Source organism: Acomys russatus, chromosome 7 (genome assembly GCF_903995435.1).
Source record: "Acomys russatus chromosome 7, mAcoRus1.1, whole genome shotgun sequence".
In the NCBI taxonomy this organism is placed as follows: Eukaryota; Metazoa; Chordata; class Mammalia; order Rodentia; family Muridae; genus Acomys; species Acomys russatus.
Genome location: NC_067143.1, coordinates 33921281 through 33934669, shown reverse-complemented (window position 1 = coordinate 33934669; position 13389 = coordinate 33921281). Strand labels below are relative to the sequence as shown.

Sequence of the window (13389 nt, the reverse complement as noted above, 5' to 3'; positions counted from 1 at the left end):
TTAGTGACCCAGTAAAGGAGAAGAACTAAGGTTTATAATGTTTGTAGAGGGCTTGAAAAGGCGCCCACATCATGCTCTTTAATCTGTGAAAAGGTCCACTCCTACAGGTCCCCCCTTTTTTAATCCTTTTTAGAGAGAGGAAACTGAGCCTCAAGGAGGCTCAAGACCTTAACAAATTCATGTAACATCAAGTGGCTGGGTTTGAATGCTAATCTGCCACCCCACCATCTCAAGGCGGGGGGTGGGGGGGAGTTAGCCCTTGGAATACCCCTTTATACACCAGGGTAGAAGAATGCTAGGATGCAGGGGAAGTGTAGTACAGGATACCCTGTACTTGCTGGGTACAGAGGGCTAATGATGGCGTTCAAACATTAAAGAAAGATTCCCAGTGTGAACATGATTAAATGTGGTCTTCATGGGAAAATATAGGAAAAGCACAATTATTTAATATTAAAATGAATAATAGCAAACACTCCCCCAAGTACTTGCTGGGTGATGTGTGAGTTCAGGCCCTTTGCTGGGGTCATGTGAGCCACTACAGAGCCCAGAGCCTGGCCTCTGCATGGTATTCTGGAGAAAGCGCACTGTGAATGAACAAACCAGCTCTGGCACTAGAAACACCACATAATTGTATTTAAATTCAACACGACTTCAGGAATTCCAGCATTTCTCTCTGCCCTCTTTGATAATTCCTTCCTCTAAAATGTTTTAAATGTGGCTGGAGGGGTTGCTCATTCTGTAAGGTTTTCTTTCGGTGAGTAAACTCTCCTTGGGCTTGGTGACTGGTTGGCCAACATTTGTACTTTCAGAGTCTCCTAACTAGCCTTGCCCAGGACATGTAGGCAACTCTATAACTCCTTGGCAGGGTAACCCAGAGGCAAGGAAGGGAGGATTAGAGTGGAGACTTCTGGTTCCTTAAATTAGGTGGAGGAACTGATTTCAGCCTCAAAAATATAGACCCCCCCCCAATCCTGTCTCTGTCCCTAAATCAATGTCCAGTGGAAAGTCATTGCACTGTTCTGGGTATGCTTACCCAGGGGAGATGCAATGGGTGTGTGCTTTTCTGGGTCTAGGGTTGCAGACACAAACCCACAGCAACACCCAGAGGCAGAAGCTAAGTCACATAGGATCTCTTTCCCACTGCCCCAGGCTGCCACCTCACCCTCCCACACACACACTCGAATTAATATGCCCACCAGACCGAAAGGAACCTGAGATGCCCGGTAGTGAGACTCTAGCCGATGTCCCTCTAGAGCTGGCTCCGGATTGCTGGGAGCAGCATGTCGGAAAAGTTTGGGCGGGATTCTTCCTCCTGAAGGAGACAACCCTCCAGGCCAACAACTTACTGACTGACGGTCCCCCTCCCACCAGCCCCTGAGTTGGAAAAATTGCAGAGAAACTCAGAATGAAAAAAATTGCCTTCAGACAGGACAGTCGCGTGTTCCCATCTCCTCTCCTCTTTCCACCTTGACAAATGTTTTCTTGGTAGAGACAATTATTTCTGAGTTAGGCTCTGGTCCCCCTTGGAAGCAGTAGCCCTGTCCCAGGTTCCATCAATCTCTTCCCACCTCTTCCCAACCCTTTTGGGTGTCCTGAGACCCCTGCAGTAAGCCAAGCGAGCCCATGAGTTTTCGCATCCTTGCTCCGGTATCTGCTGCCTATCTGACCAGCTGCTCACATAATTTTGTTGACTCTCTGGCCACCTGGCCTCCCAAAGGAAGCCAAAAGCGTCATGGAGTGCCCAGAGGAACCTGGTGGGGAGTGGGATTTGAACCCACATTTTCTTGGCTTTAAAACAGCTTCTCACTCTACACTCTGTTTAGCGCCCCAGAACTTAAACTTGAAAAAGCTCTGGTCTTTCTTAATTCTGTGCCCTGGAGCAAGAGCCCCTCCACGTGTTCCCATTTACTCTGAGTCAGGGCAGCAGTTGAGTTTGCTCAACTTCCGTGTGCGCGGTCGTGAGTCCCAACACACATACCCAATGGGGACACTGAGGCATGCCATCCCTAGCACATAGGCGCGTGGCCTCAGCAGCGGTCCCAGATGCCCTGGGACAGAGCTCCTTTGGAGAGAAGACCTTTCTTTACCTTGAAGAGTTAGACTCTCTTCTCCAAGAACTTCAGTCCGGTATCCCTGGCGAGGCAGCTAGGGATTCCTAGGGGCTGCGAGCCCCGGGTCTTGCTGCGCTGCAGCGAGGATGCTCTGCGCGGAGGGGTGGGGGCGCCTGCGCACCCCTCCTCCCGCCGGCTTCTTCTCCGCAGGTCCCCTCGGGCGGTGGCCGCAGTGTCAGCTGGCTGACTGGATTTCGGAGCAGGATTGATCGAGGGAAGGGACACAGAAAGGTGCCCGAGCTCCCTTGGCACCTGCGTCAGATGCTAGCCCGCAAGGGTACGGGGAGAGAGTGAGGGACCTTGAGCGGTGCTGCGCGCGTCCTCAGCTCTGTGAGCCCCCTCTGGCACCGCGGGGAGGTAGGTGGGCGGGAATGGTGCGCGGTGACACATACATAGGGGCAGGCAGGGGGAGGGGAGGGCACACACGAGGGGTGGGGGCAAGCATACAGGGAAACCCCACCCCCGGGGCCGGTCCACAGGGGGAGGGGGAGGCAGAGACGTCTAGAGCGCGCTGGACTCGGCCTGGGGACCGCGCTCGGCTGGGGAAGGCGCCCGGCGCGCAGGGCACGAGAGGAGCGCGTACCCCGCAGCTCCTGGGCCGGCAGAAGAAAGCCACACCGGCAGCGCCGGAGGGCCCGCGTCTGCATTGCGGTCGGCAGCTCCGCAGTCCAGGCGGCCCCGGAGGGCTGCGCCCGCAGAATGCGGAGAGCACCCGGCTAGTTCTGTCAGGGTGGCAGGCCGGGGTTTCCCGAACGCCTGGCGGTGATTTGCAGTTGAGACCCAGAGAGGCGCGATCGTGCAGGATTACCCCCTACTCTGGGTCTCTGATTTGAAAGAACCCTCACAGAGCACTGCTAGAAAGTTTTGGGGGGTTGGGTATCCCGAGACGGCAGGCGGGGACGGACAGAGGTGATGAGGCAGCTGCAGAGGCACAAGGCACAAGGCTGAGGGTCTTCAAAACTCAGCATAGATCAATGGCATCTCTTTAATAAAATTGTTTCCTGGTAAAAGAATTTAAACAAAAATTATTAAGAGTCTTTGAATACCTTTATGAGCTAGTTGCAACATACAGTAATTGTAATTTCTCTAAGGAGCCCAATAAGTTAAATATTACGATACCACCCACCCCTCACCTCCCAACGATGCTCATACCTTGGAGCTCAGAAAGCGGTGGAGTTGCTCATCAAGTTGGAGGCTAACTTCAAACCAAGGTCATCCCTCACTATCACCAGAGCAGCTGGTCAAGCTGCAGTACTTTGGGGGGCTGGGGATTCAGTTTGCTGATGGCCTTGAGAGGGAGCTGGTGTGCTTCTCACTAAAACACAGTGGCCTCAGGCGGTGTGATCGAAGTCTCCCCCAATCTCTCACTAGGCAAGAAGTGGGTTCTTTGTAGACTACACAGTATAGAGAGAACTAAGTTTTTCCTTGATGGGAAGATCAGAAGTGCCGTGCCTCAGTTTCCCCAGGTTGACTATGCTGGAATTGTGTGGGTATCTCACTGGCTAGCTGTATTCAAGACTGGTCCTAGCCTACAGTGTTCTCTTGCTGTCTCTCCTCTGTACACGGGGTGAGGCCCAGGGTGGGCTGTGGAGGTCAGCCCGCCTTCAGTGGCTAAGAGCTGACTGTGGCTTCAGTGTTTTCTAGGCTGGTCATTCTTGTCCTGCCTTTGCTTCCACCTGCACATGTGCTGCTCAGGGTCACAGTCAGCAAGTTTCAGAGCAATGACAGCACAGCCATTTAATGGTAGTCAAACCTGCTCAGAGCTTAGGGTTTTCGCTTTTAGAAAAATGGAATGGAATCTTATGAGGTACTGGACTGCAGAAAGGTACTTTCTAGAAACATCAGTCTCTTTTTTAAAAAATTTAAATTAACAACAAAAAAATTTTTTTTTTGAGGAAACACCAGTCTCTTAACTTTCAATGCATTTCTCATGTCACGCTGTGGGTTACGACAGATAGTCCTTGTCTGCAAAGTGAAATCATATTTGACATATATCCTGAGGGGCCTTGGGTTGATAAAGAACAATTCAAGTCAAGGACAAATATTCATTAGGTAATTCATCTTTGCAATGAAGGAAACAAATGCTTACTGATCATCTAGTAGTTTTAACGAACAGACACCAGCCATTTTGTATATGCCTGATGCTTTCTGGTACAATGGGCTCCTAAGTACATACTGAAACACCAAGATTCCAAGGCCACACAGGCAGTGAAGGGGCAGTGGAGGTAATTGATGACACCACACTACCTTCTGGAGTATGCACACAACCCAGGGTAATGTTTGGACACTTCGAAGCCTGGATTCTGAGAAGCAAAGTCACGGCTTCAGGATGCCCTGTATGACACATAGACACTAGTCCCATTCAATGAAAGAGTCCCATTACTTGGCAGTCTTTTTGGCTCTCAGCTAGAATACTTTCTAATTTTCTAAGCTACTTTGCAGTCACTTGGTGTCTTTGACCAGCCACCTGATTCCACCTGCTGTCACTGGTAAGTTCTGACCACTCTCTGCAAAGTGTATGGTCCACAGACTCTCATGCCAGTTGGGGGCAGAGGGGTGTGTTGTGGAACACAGTCTCGGGCCCATGCCAGAGCTGCTGCCTCAGAACCTCCACTTCCCCAAGATTCCCCAGGTAGTTTACACACTAGCCGAAGCAGACGTGTTGTGACGACATTACTCAGGCATCCATGCAATCACAGAACCGTAGAAGGAGGTAGATGCTTTGAGTGGTGAAGGACCCTTCTGATAGCATGCTAGCTGTCTCCATGACACCCCTATAGGCTGGCAGCGTGCTTTGATCAGACTTACCCATGATGTTTGACCTTCAGAGGCCATGCCCCACTCTCTCATGGTTTCTAGTACCTAAGGAGCTCTCAGGTTATACAGCAGCCTGTGTGCCTGTCTCAGTGTGAAATCAGCAGTGAACAAAGTGGGCCCGTTTCCACCCTCTGCTCATGGTCTTTGAACCTCTTGTACGTGGCAAGTCTTTCCATATTTAAATCAGTGTGCTGCTTCCTCCCTCACCATCTTCTTCTTCTGGATTGGGCATCCTGCTTCTTTTTATCCTGTCTTACCTGTCTCAGGCAATAGAGCTTGACTGGTCCATAGAAATCTTCACCAAGTGAGCCTGCACTGCCCATGAAAGGGTGATTTAAGATGGAATTCAGTCCTGTGGGCATGTCCAAGCAGGGGGTGGGGGCAAGAGAGGGAGGCTCACCTCCTTTGTCTGATCCTGTGCTTTTAATTCAGGCAACCTATAGCCTCATCAAGGCTGAGCCTGCAGCTTTTCCACCTGTCCCACTGTGGCCCTGTGTGTCCTCTGGCTTGCCCTGGTATGTTGAATGGGTGAGACTTCCCCTCTGCTGTTGTTTAGGATTACCTTCAGACATTCACCTCATCTCTCCACAGAACCTCGATGCTATGCGACTACTATTGATTTCAAGTAGTAGACCTTTTATGAAGGCCACCAGCATATCAGCCCAGTGTTCATCTCGGCCCAGGATAGTCCCTAGGGCCCAAGCCTAGAGTAACACCCTGGAGGCGGCCCTTCCAGGATGGCACAACTCCATTTCTAGTTGTGATGGTGGTGTAACAAACCTCCCCCATATTTTGTGGCTTAGAACAGCTGCAAACTCGTTTGCCACTGCTTGCAGTTCCTACAGTCAGAAATTTGGGAGAAACTCAGCCTGGGGCTTCTGGCTTGATTTGCTGTCTAGTGAGGTTACACTCAGATGTCAGTGCAGCTGTGGTGAAATGATAGCTTTCCAGAGGCTTGGGGACCCTCAGCTAAGGTGGAGGGGGGCTGGCTCACACGAGTGGCAGGCTGAGGCTGGCTGTTGGCTAGCAGCCACAGTTCTTCTAGGGGTCTCCTTTTGTAGTTGACGAGTGTCCTCAAGACACGGTGGTTGAATCCCACCATGGTGAACCATGTAGTGGCCAGACAGGAACGAAATACTTCTGTATCCCTTTTTAGCTTTGGGAGTCATACATGTCACCTCCACTGGTTTGGATTGGTCCCAAAGACCACCCCTGAACTAACACAGATAATAGTGTAAGGGGAGGGGATAAAGTTTGCTGGAGGCATGCTGCTGGCTTTCCTGTACCCTCCAGCGACTCTTAGAATGCAGGCAATCTCTCAGGGCACTGAACTGGGTCACCGTAGAATACTTGCTTCTGTTTCTTACAGGGAGATACCATGTAAACGCCTTGGTAAGTGTGGGTCTGAGTCACTAACAGAATTTCATGGATGTATCTGGCCACTTCTCAGTGTGAGCAAGGAGTCCAGTTTGGCTCTTTGGAGCAACACAATCTGTGCCAGCGTCTACAGGACAGGTATCTGTAGTGAGTTGCACTAGGCTATCATTAAACCTCTCTGTGCCTCTCTTCACAGCTCAAGGCTGCTGGGTCCTTAACTGTTTTCTCAAGAAGGCCTGCTTCTGGATTCCTTGGTCTCTAAAATAAAGTTTCCAGGGCTGGCCGCTGATGGCAGGTGTGGACTGGCCAGGGGGAGTAAAGGTGGCACTTCCCTCTTACCACTTGAACATTCGGCAATGTCACACTTTTTGGTTGACATTGAAACTTGGAGATAACTCAAATTAGACTACTGAGGCTGGGGAGACAGCTCAGTTGGTAAAAAATGTTTGGGGTACAAGCATTAGGAATAAGGACCTGAGTCAGATCTCAAGAATCCGCCTATAAGACCCAAGCATGTGGCACATACTTGCAATGAGAAGACTAAGGAGGGAGAGACAGGGGGATCCCTAGAGCTCACTGGCCAGATAACCTCTCCTGCTTGGGGAGCTCCATGCCAGTGAAAGACCATCTCAAAAGAATAAGGTAGCCCCCCCCCCACACAATCACCCATGCACACCGTGCCCACATACAAATAAGACAAAATAATAAATGAAATGAAATAAAACAATTTTCACTTAGGCCACAAGAAAAGGTGTCTGTCTGTCTTAAGCTACAAGATAGTTAAGGACAGAGCAATTCCTTGCACGTCTGACAGCTTGGGATGCAAATTTTAGTTTTGTATAAAGACTTTGGGCAAACTTCTTAAACCCCTGAGTCAACCTATAAATGAAGGTACCCCAGAGAATTATGAAAATTAAAGTAAGCTGGGGACTCTCGGCACCTGGCCCTGGAGAAGGGACTGCCTCTGGTTGCAGAGTGATCAATTCCTTTCCCTTTCCTAGTCCCTTATAAACCTCTCCCAGTTTGTGCTTTTCCTTTGGGGTGTGTGTGTGTGTGTGTGTGTGTGTGTGTGTGTTGTGTGTATGTGTGTGTATGTGTGCACGCTCACATACTGCTTTCTGCATTTGTAAAAAAAAGGCTGAAAATAAAAGCACAGTAACAATAAACACTGGCTGTAATGAGGGGTGGGGGATGGGTCGCCATCTTTTCTGGAGGCAAAGGGCCATAGAAATATAATAAGGGAAACCCTCTTTAGGCCAGAATAGTTGCCAGGAAACAGAGCCTTCTGGGCCCCAGTGGCATGTTTGTAAAGTGACATTTCATTACTTTAACACTGTACAAGTGATGACTGAAGAGGGACGTGTTCTAATAGTAAAGAATATGGGGTACCTTAATGAAACACTTTCGAGTGGTGCCCCACATGTCTGTGTGGAGTGATGACACATGGGGACAGGAAAGCGCCGTGTCTTCGCGGACAGACCCGGAAGGGCATGTTTAGAAAAACTGGGGATTTTGGAAGCTGTAGTTTGCACTTTCCCCCTGAATTCACATTAGGTTGGTATTTCTGCAAACCCCTGCAGTTTGTAAATGGAAACCACGGCAAGCGTTTTACTCACGCCTCCTCTGTGTATTTACTATTGAGAATCCCTATGTAGGGAGGGGCTGAGCGGGACTCTGCTGTCTTTATGTAGCATCACCATCTCCACCCCCAACATCATCATCGACATTTCCCAGGCAGGTCTAGGGTAGGAGGACTGAAGCTCTGTAGCCCTCAATTTTCTGTTGAGGACCCACACATAGGGAGGGGCTGAGTGGGGCACAGCTGTCTTGGTTTATGTAGAATCACCATTACCTCCTGCCACTCCCCTGCCCTATCAACATCATTGTCATCATCGTCGTCATCGTCACCATCATCACCATCACCATCCCCACCCCTACCTCCACCCCACCCCACCCCACCCTCACCCCACTATTACCACCACCATCATCTCCCAGGAAAGTCTAGAGGAGGAAGACTGGGATTCTGTAGTCTTGAATTGCTTACTTTGTAGACAGCCCCCGTGACTCCTGGGAGCCTGTTCTCTCTGTCCTGGATCCTAAGGGGTTGCCTCCCACACCCTAGGCCTGACCTGACTCTATGCTAGTATTTTCTGAATTCTATTCATCAGAATCTCCTGGGCCTGATCACCTAGCCCTTGTCATATCAGGCAGGGCACTTTTATCTTCTTTCAGCAACGAACATCGAATTATTCTGAAGAATTGTTGCAGATTTTCACACACTATAATGTAGATACAGAACACACACTGAAAAACACCACGTGGCATGACTATGTACCTCCACCTACAGGAAGTATAGGCAGTAACTCAGTAGTATAAAAGCTGTCTGCTAATAGTGGCACACATCTGTAATCTCAACACTTGGGAGGCTAAGCAGGAGGGTCAGGAGTTCAAGGCCAGTGCGGGCTACGTGAGATCCCGTCTCAACAACAGCAATAACAAATACCCAAAATAATAATAAATAAAATGATCGACTAACATGCAGACCTGGGAATAGCTCTTGTCCTTACAAAACTTGGCACTTATTTCATTTTACGGTTTCTCGACATTTTAGTTGCGGTTATTGCTGCATTTGGATTTCCCCTGTGTATTCCTTTAAAGGGAGAAAAAAAGGGGAAATGGTAGTGCTAAACAGGACTATATTTTAACTCAGGATGTTGCCATGTTAGCATTGGTTTGCCTGCTTGCCTTCTCACCTCTCTTTCTGTTGAACAAGGTCTCACTGTGCAGCCCAGGCTAGCCTTGAACTCATGATCCTCCTGGCTTAGCTTCCTGAGATGGAGTGAAATGAACTGCCTACCAAACCCAGCCCAGGCTTTAACATTTTCAGTAGTAGTCATCTATTGAGTACTCGCTATACGCTCAGCCGCAGGCTAGGCACTACATCTCCCCCTTTTCCTTTTCTAATACTGTGGTAACTATTGTATGTCCTGTGTGTAGAGATCATCATAGTCCTTTCACTAAGACTGGAGGCAAACAGAAGAGCAAACACTCCCACCCAAAGGGGACACCACTACCCATCCCTCACTAAAGCCACCATTCAGGACCTCAGGCTCATTGTCATCACATTCCACAGTTTCTGTAGAAATGGAAGCTACCTGGGCTCCCTTTCCATGAGAAGCCAAAGATGGGCACTTTTTAGATAAGATCAGATAAACTAAGCAAAAAAGGTTAAATATGCTGTCAGGACACTGATGGATGGGCAGCATGCACCTATGTACCACTGTGGCAACGGAGGCGGAGAATAGACTGGAAGGGACAGGAGTGGCAGGTAGCTCTGAGCTTCTGAACCTGGGGGATTGGGAGAATAACAACAAGGCTGGCCAGGAGGGGTGACTAGCTATGTGTGTGACTTAGGGGCCAGTGAGCTGCACTGTAGACGAGATGAGTACAAGACGTTGAGCATGCAGGAATGTGCAAATTTGGGACCTGGTAGACAGACAGCCTGAAACATGGAGGACATTAATTTGTACTCAACAAATGTGGAGATACATTCTGATCAAACACAGTAATGAAGGGAGAATATGGAAGAGGCAGATAAGGCAGATAAAGAGAAATGGTTGAACAGAATATGTAAGAATGGAGAGAGGAAGAGAGAGAATAAGGAAGGGAGGGAGAGAGTGAGTCTTAGAAATATAAACAGCAAATTTCACAGAGCCTCTCATATTCAAGGGAATTGATACATGTCTGAGTTTGGGTTCTTATTGCTGCGATGAAACACCATGACCAAAAGCAAAATGAGGAGGAAAGGGTTTATTTGGCTTATCCTGCCACACCTCTGTTCATCATCAAAGGAAGTCAGGACAGGAACTCAGACAGGGCAGGAACCTGGAGGCAGGAGCTGATGCAGAGGTCATGGAAGGATGCTGCTTACTGGCTTGCTCCTCATGACTTGCTCATCCTGCTTTCTTATGGAACCCAGGACCACCATCCCAGGGATGGCACCACCCACCATGGTCTGGGCTCTTATCCATCAATCACTAATTAAGAAAATGCTCTATAGTCCTGCCTACAACTCAACCTGTTGGAGGCATTTTCTCCGTTGAGGCTCCTTTCTCTCTGATGACTCTGGCTTGTTTCAAGTTGACATGAAACTATCCAGCACAGTGGCTGTGAAGAGGTTCTAGGGTGAAAGAAATTTGCTGCCAAGGGGCAGACCTGAGCTAGAGCTGGGGCTTCCATCCTGTCACATGACACCTTCTTTTGTTGCTGAGGTGTTTTCTGACCTTCTGTGGATGGCAGCCATAGATGCTGAAAAAGAATTAAATGTCCCTAACATTTACCCCTCCCCACCCCTGACCCAAGGGAGCAAGATAGAACTGTGATCTTAGGGATCTGATATCCCTTACATATCATACCAAATTAGAAGTCTCCTTCAGGACTCAGCTCTACTTTTCTGAGAACCTCTCTACCTAGCGACAGCCACATGCAATCTGACCTAGGACCTACTGAGCTATGCCAAAGCCACTTGAACCTCAGAAGAATGACAGAAGTAAGCAGACATGGTGTTCATTCAGCTGGGCTGTTTCTGATCACGTTACTTACAGCTTTCTAACTTCCTATTTCCCACGATTGAATGAAGAACATGAACCAGGTGTGGTGGCACACGTCTGTTATACCAGTACTGAGACGATAAAGGCAGTGATCAAGAGTCAAGGCCAGCAAGTTTGAGGCCAGCCAAGGCTACGGATGAAGTCCCTAGCCAGAACCTGAGTTTTGCATGTGTTCTTAAGATTATACAACTTTGTAAGGGACTATTTTTTTTTTTTCAAGATGGGGTTTCTCTGTGTTAGCCTTGGCTGTCTTGGACTTGCTTTGTATACCAGGCTGGCCTCGAACTCACATCGATCTGCCTGTCTCTGACTCCTGAGTATTGGGATTAAAGGCATGCGCCATCACACCTGGCTTTATGTAAGGGACTATTACAGTGCAATTAAGAAACAGAAAATTGATAGAGCGACCAAGAGCTCCAGCAAAAAATGTATGTCTATGAGGGAGCCAATAATAAGCAATTCACTGGTTGGAGGGAGACGGGTGACAGGCTGTCTAACCAAAGTGGAGGATGCTAAGGGCTGAGTGGGACTGGTGAGGTAAAAAACAAGAAAAAAATATTCGAACGTAAAAGTGGGAGACATAAAGAGAAGAGTTATTGGAAGGACAGAAGGACTTCCTCCCATGGTACCCCCAGTCTAAAATCAGTTGATCCCCTCAGCCAGGTGAGCCCAGTCTCCATCTGGCCACATCTCACACGTGGACATTTGCACCCATCCGTGGCCCCTCTTCGTGCCATGGTTTGAGTAGCTTTTCCAGAGTCATAAGCCTGAACACAAGGCACCTATTCACCCTGCCAGGTTTGAAATTCGCTGAAATTCCTTTCCCTGCAACGCCTCCTCCCAAGCACACTGTGCATCTTTTCAAATTTCAGACATAAACAGCGGCGTGGCCTCGCCTGGCAACCCCCTTCTCGCTCTCTAGATAAAAATAGCAGGGGCCGAGGGAGGAAAGGCTGGGGACAGTGGGGTTCTGTGGATGCGCTGTTTGTATGGGTGTTTCTAGCCCTCTCTGCCTATTCTGGGGAAGGGTGTCTCCAGGGAGGGGCGTCCAGGGGGATTCTTGAGGGATTGCTCATCTCTGGCACCTTCATCCCTTCTATTCGGGACCCAGGTCACATCTCTGTGATTGTGTAATTAATTCTGTATCCCAGGGAGGGACACGTTTACCTGTGGCTGTTGGTTTGGGTGTCACCCACCCCCTCGTGGCTGTGGAGGATGGAATGGGTGGCACGGGGGTGGTACAGGGGCTCCTTTGCACAGCCAGTGAAAAGAAACTTCCAGTGGGCACAAGGATGCACATGGTGATACCCTGGGATGGGGGTGATGTTACTCTGTGCCCCTGAGGGCACGTGAAGAGCTTCAAAGGGGTTGCCAGATACATCTTAGATTGTTGCATCTCACCATTCAGGGCAGGGGGCAATGAGGAGCAGTGAGCTGCAAATGTTTGATAAGGCCTGAGATGAGCTGTTCTGGAGCCAGCAAAATCATTTATCAGTGACTGGCCCTCCAGCCTCATTTTCCTTCTCACTTATGGGGAAATGCAGTATCCCCCATTGGAAAGTATCCTGTGGGGTCTTGTTGCTTTTCTGTTTACAGCTACCCAAGCTCTCTTTCTCCTCTTCTCTCCCTCATCTCCACCCATCCCCTCAGGGGGCTCCCATAATGCTTGCTTTAATGTGCTGGTGCCTTCCATGACCTGCTTTCTTTTACTTCTGCTCTGCTCGGTCCCGGCAGCTTCTTGCTTTCTTCCCTTGCTTAGAGCACAGTTTGCCACTGATGTCTACAGTGTCTGCCCTGCATCTTACTAGACCATGGGCTTCACGGCAACAGGGATACGTGTTCCAGATCTCATCCGAGTGTATGACAAATGCCATCTCCCAATGAATGGTGAGTGGATGAGTTTGTCTGCTTTGTGTCCCCTGTGTCTGGCACAGGGTGATGCTCATGGTGAATCATAATTACTCACCTGTATTGAGCACTGTGTGCTAGGGAGATGTGCTAAATACTTTATGTTAGGAAACTCCTTCGGTAACCATAGCAACGTCATGATTTGTAAATATCACAAATTTATGTTTTTTGTTTGTTTTGTTTTTTTAAAGAAAATTGGGAGGTCAAATACTTTGCCCCAAATCACCAGCTAATGAGTGGCAGAGCTGTGATTTGGTACTAGGCAATATGGCTCTATCTGTGTTTAAGCCCTCCCCGCCCAGCAGAGTGAGGAAAGCAATCAGTTTCTCACAGGCGTTTGCAAATATGCACTTGTTCCCCCTTCCTCTCCTGCCCATTTGAGGGCAATGATCAAGTTTGGGCTTTGTGAAATGCTGTGAAGTGTGTTGTCAGGAGTAGGAACTTGTAGGGCCTCCCAGGGTAGACGGGAAACCTCGGTACTCTCAGGCAGTACATGTCACTGTCTGGAGATGACGGAGAGATGCTGCTTAAGTGTTGTGCAAGAAGATGGCTGGCCAGGAGAAAGC

The 13389-nt window shown here is 49.0% G+C and overlaps 1 protein-coding gene across 1 annotated transcript in view; it reads right to left on the bottom strand.

The window, feature by feature from the left end:
* Acan (aggrecan) overlaps positions 1–2462 on the bottom strand; it is a 64491-nt gene extending 62029 nt beyond the window's left edge. Inside the window, exon 1 of the mRNA XM_051149306.1 lies at positions 2088–2462. The gene's annotated coding sequence lies outside the window, so the exon portion shown is untranslated. The remainder of the gene's footprint in view (positions 1–2087) is intronic.
* Positions 2463–13389: the final 10927 nt, after the last annotated feature.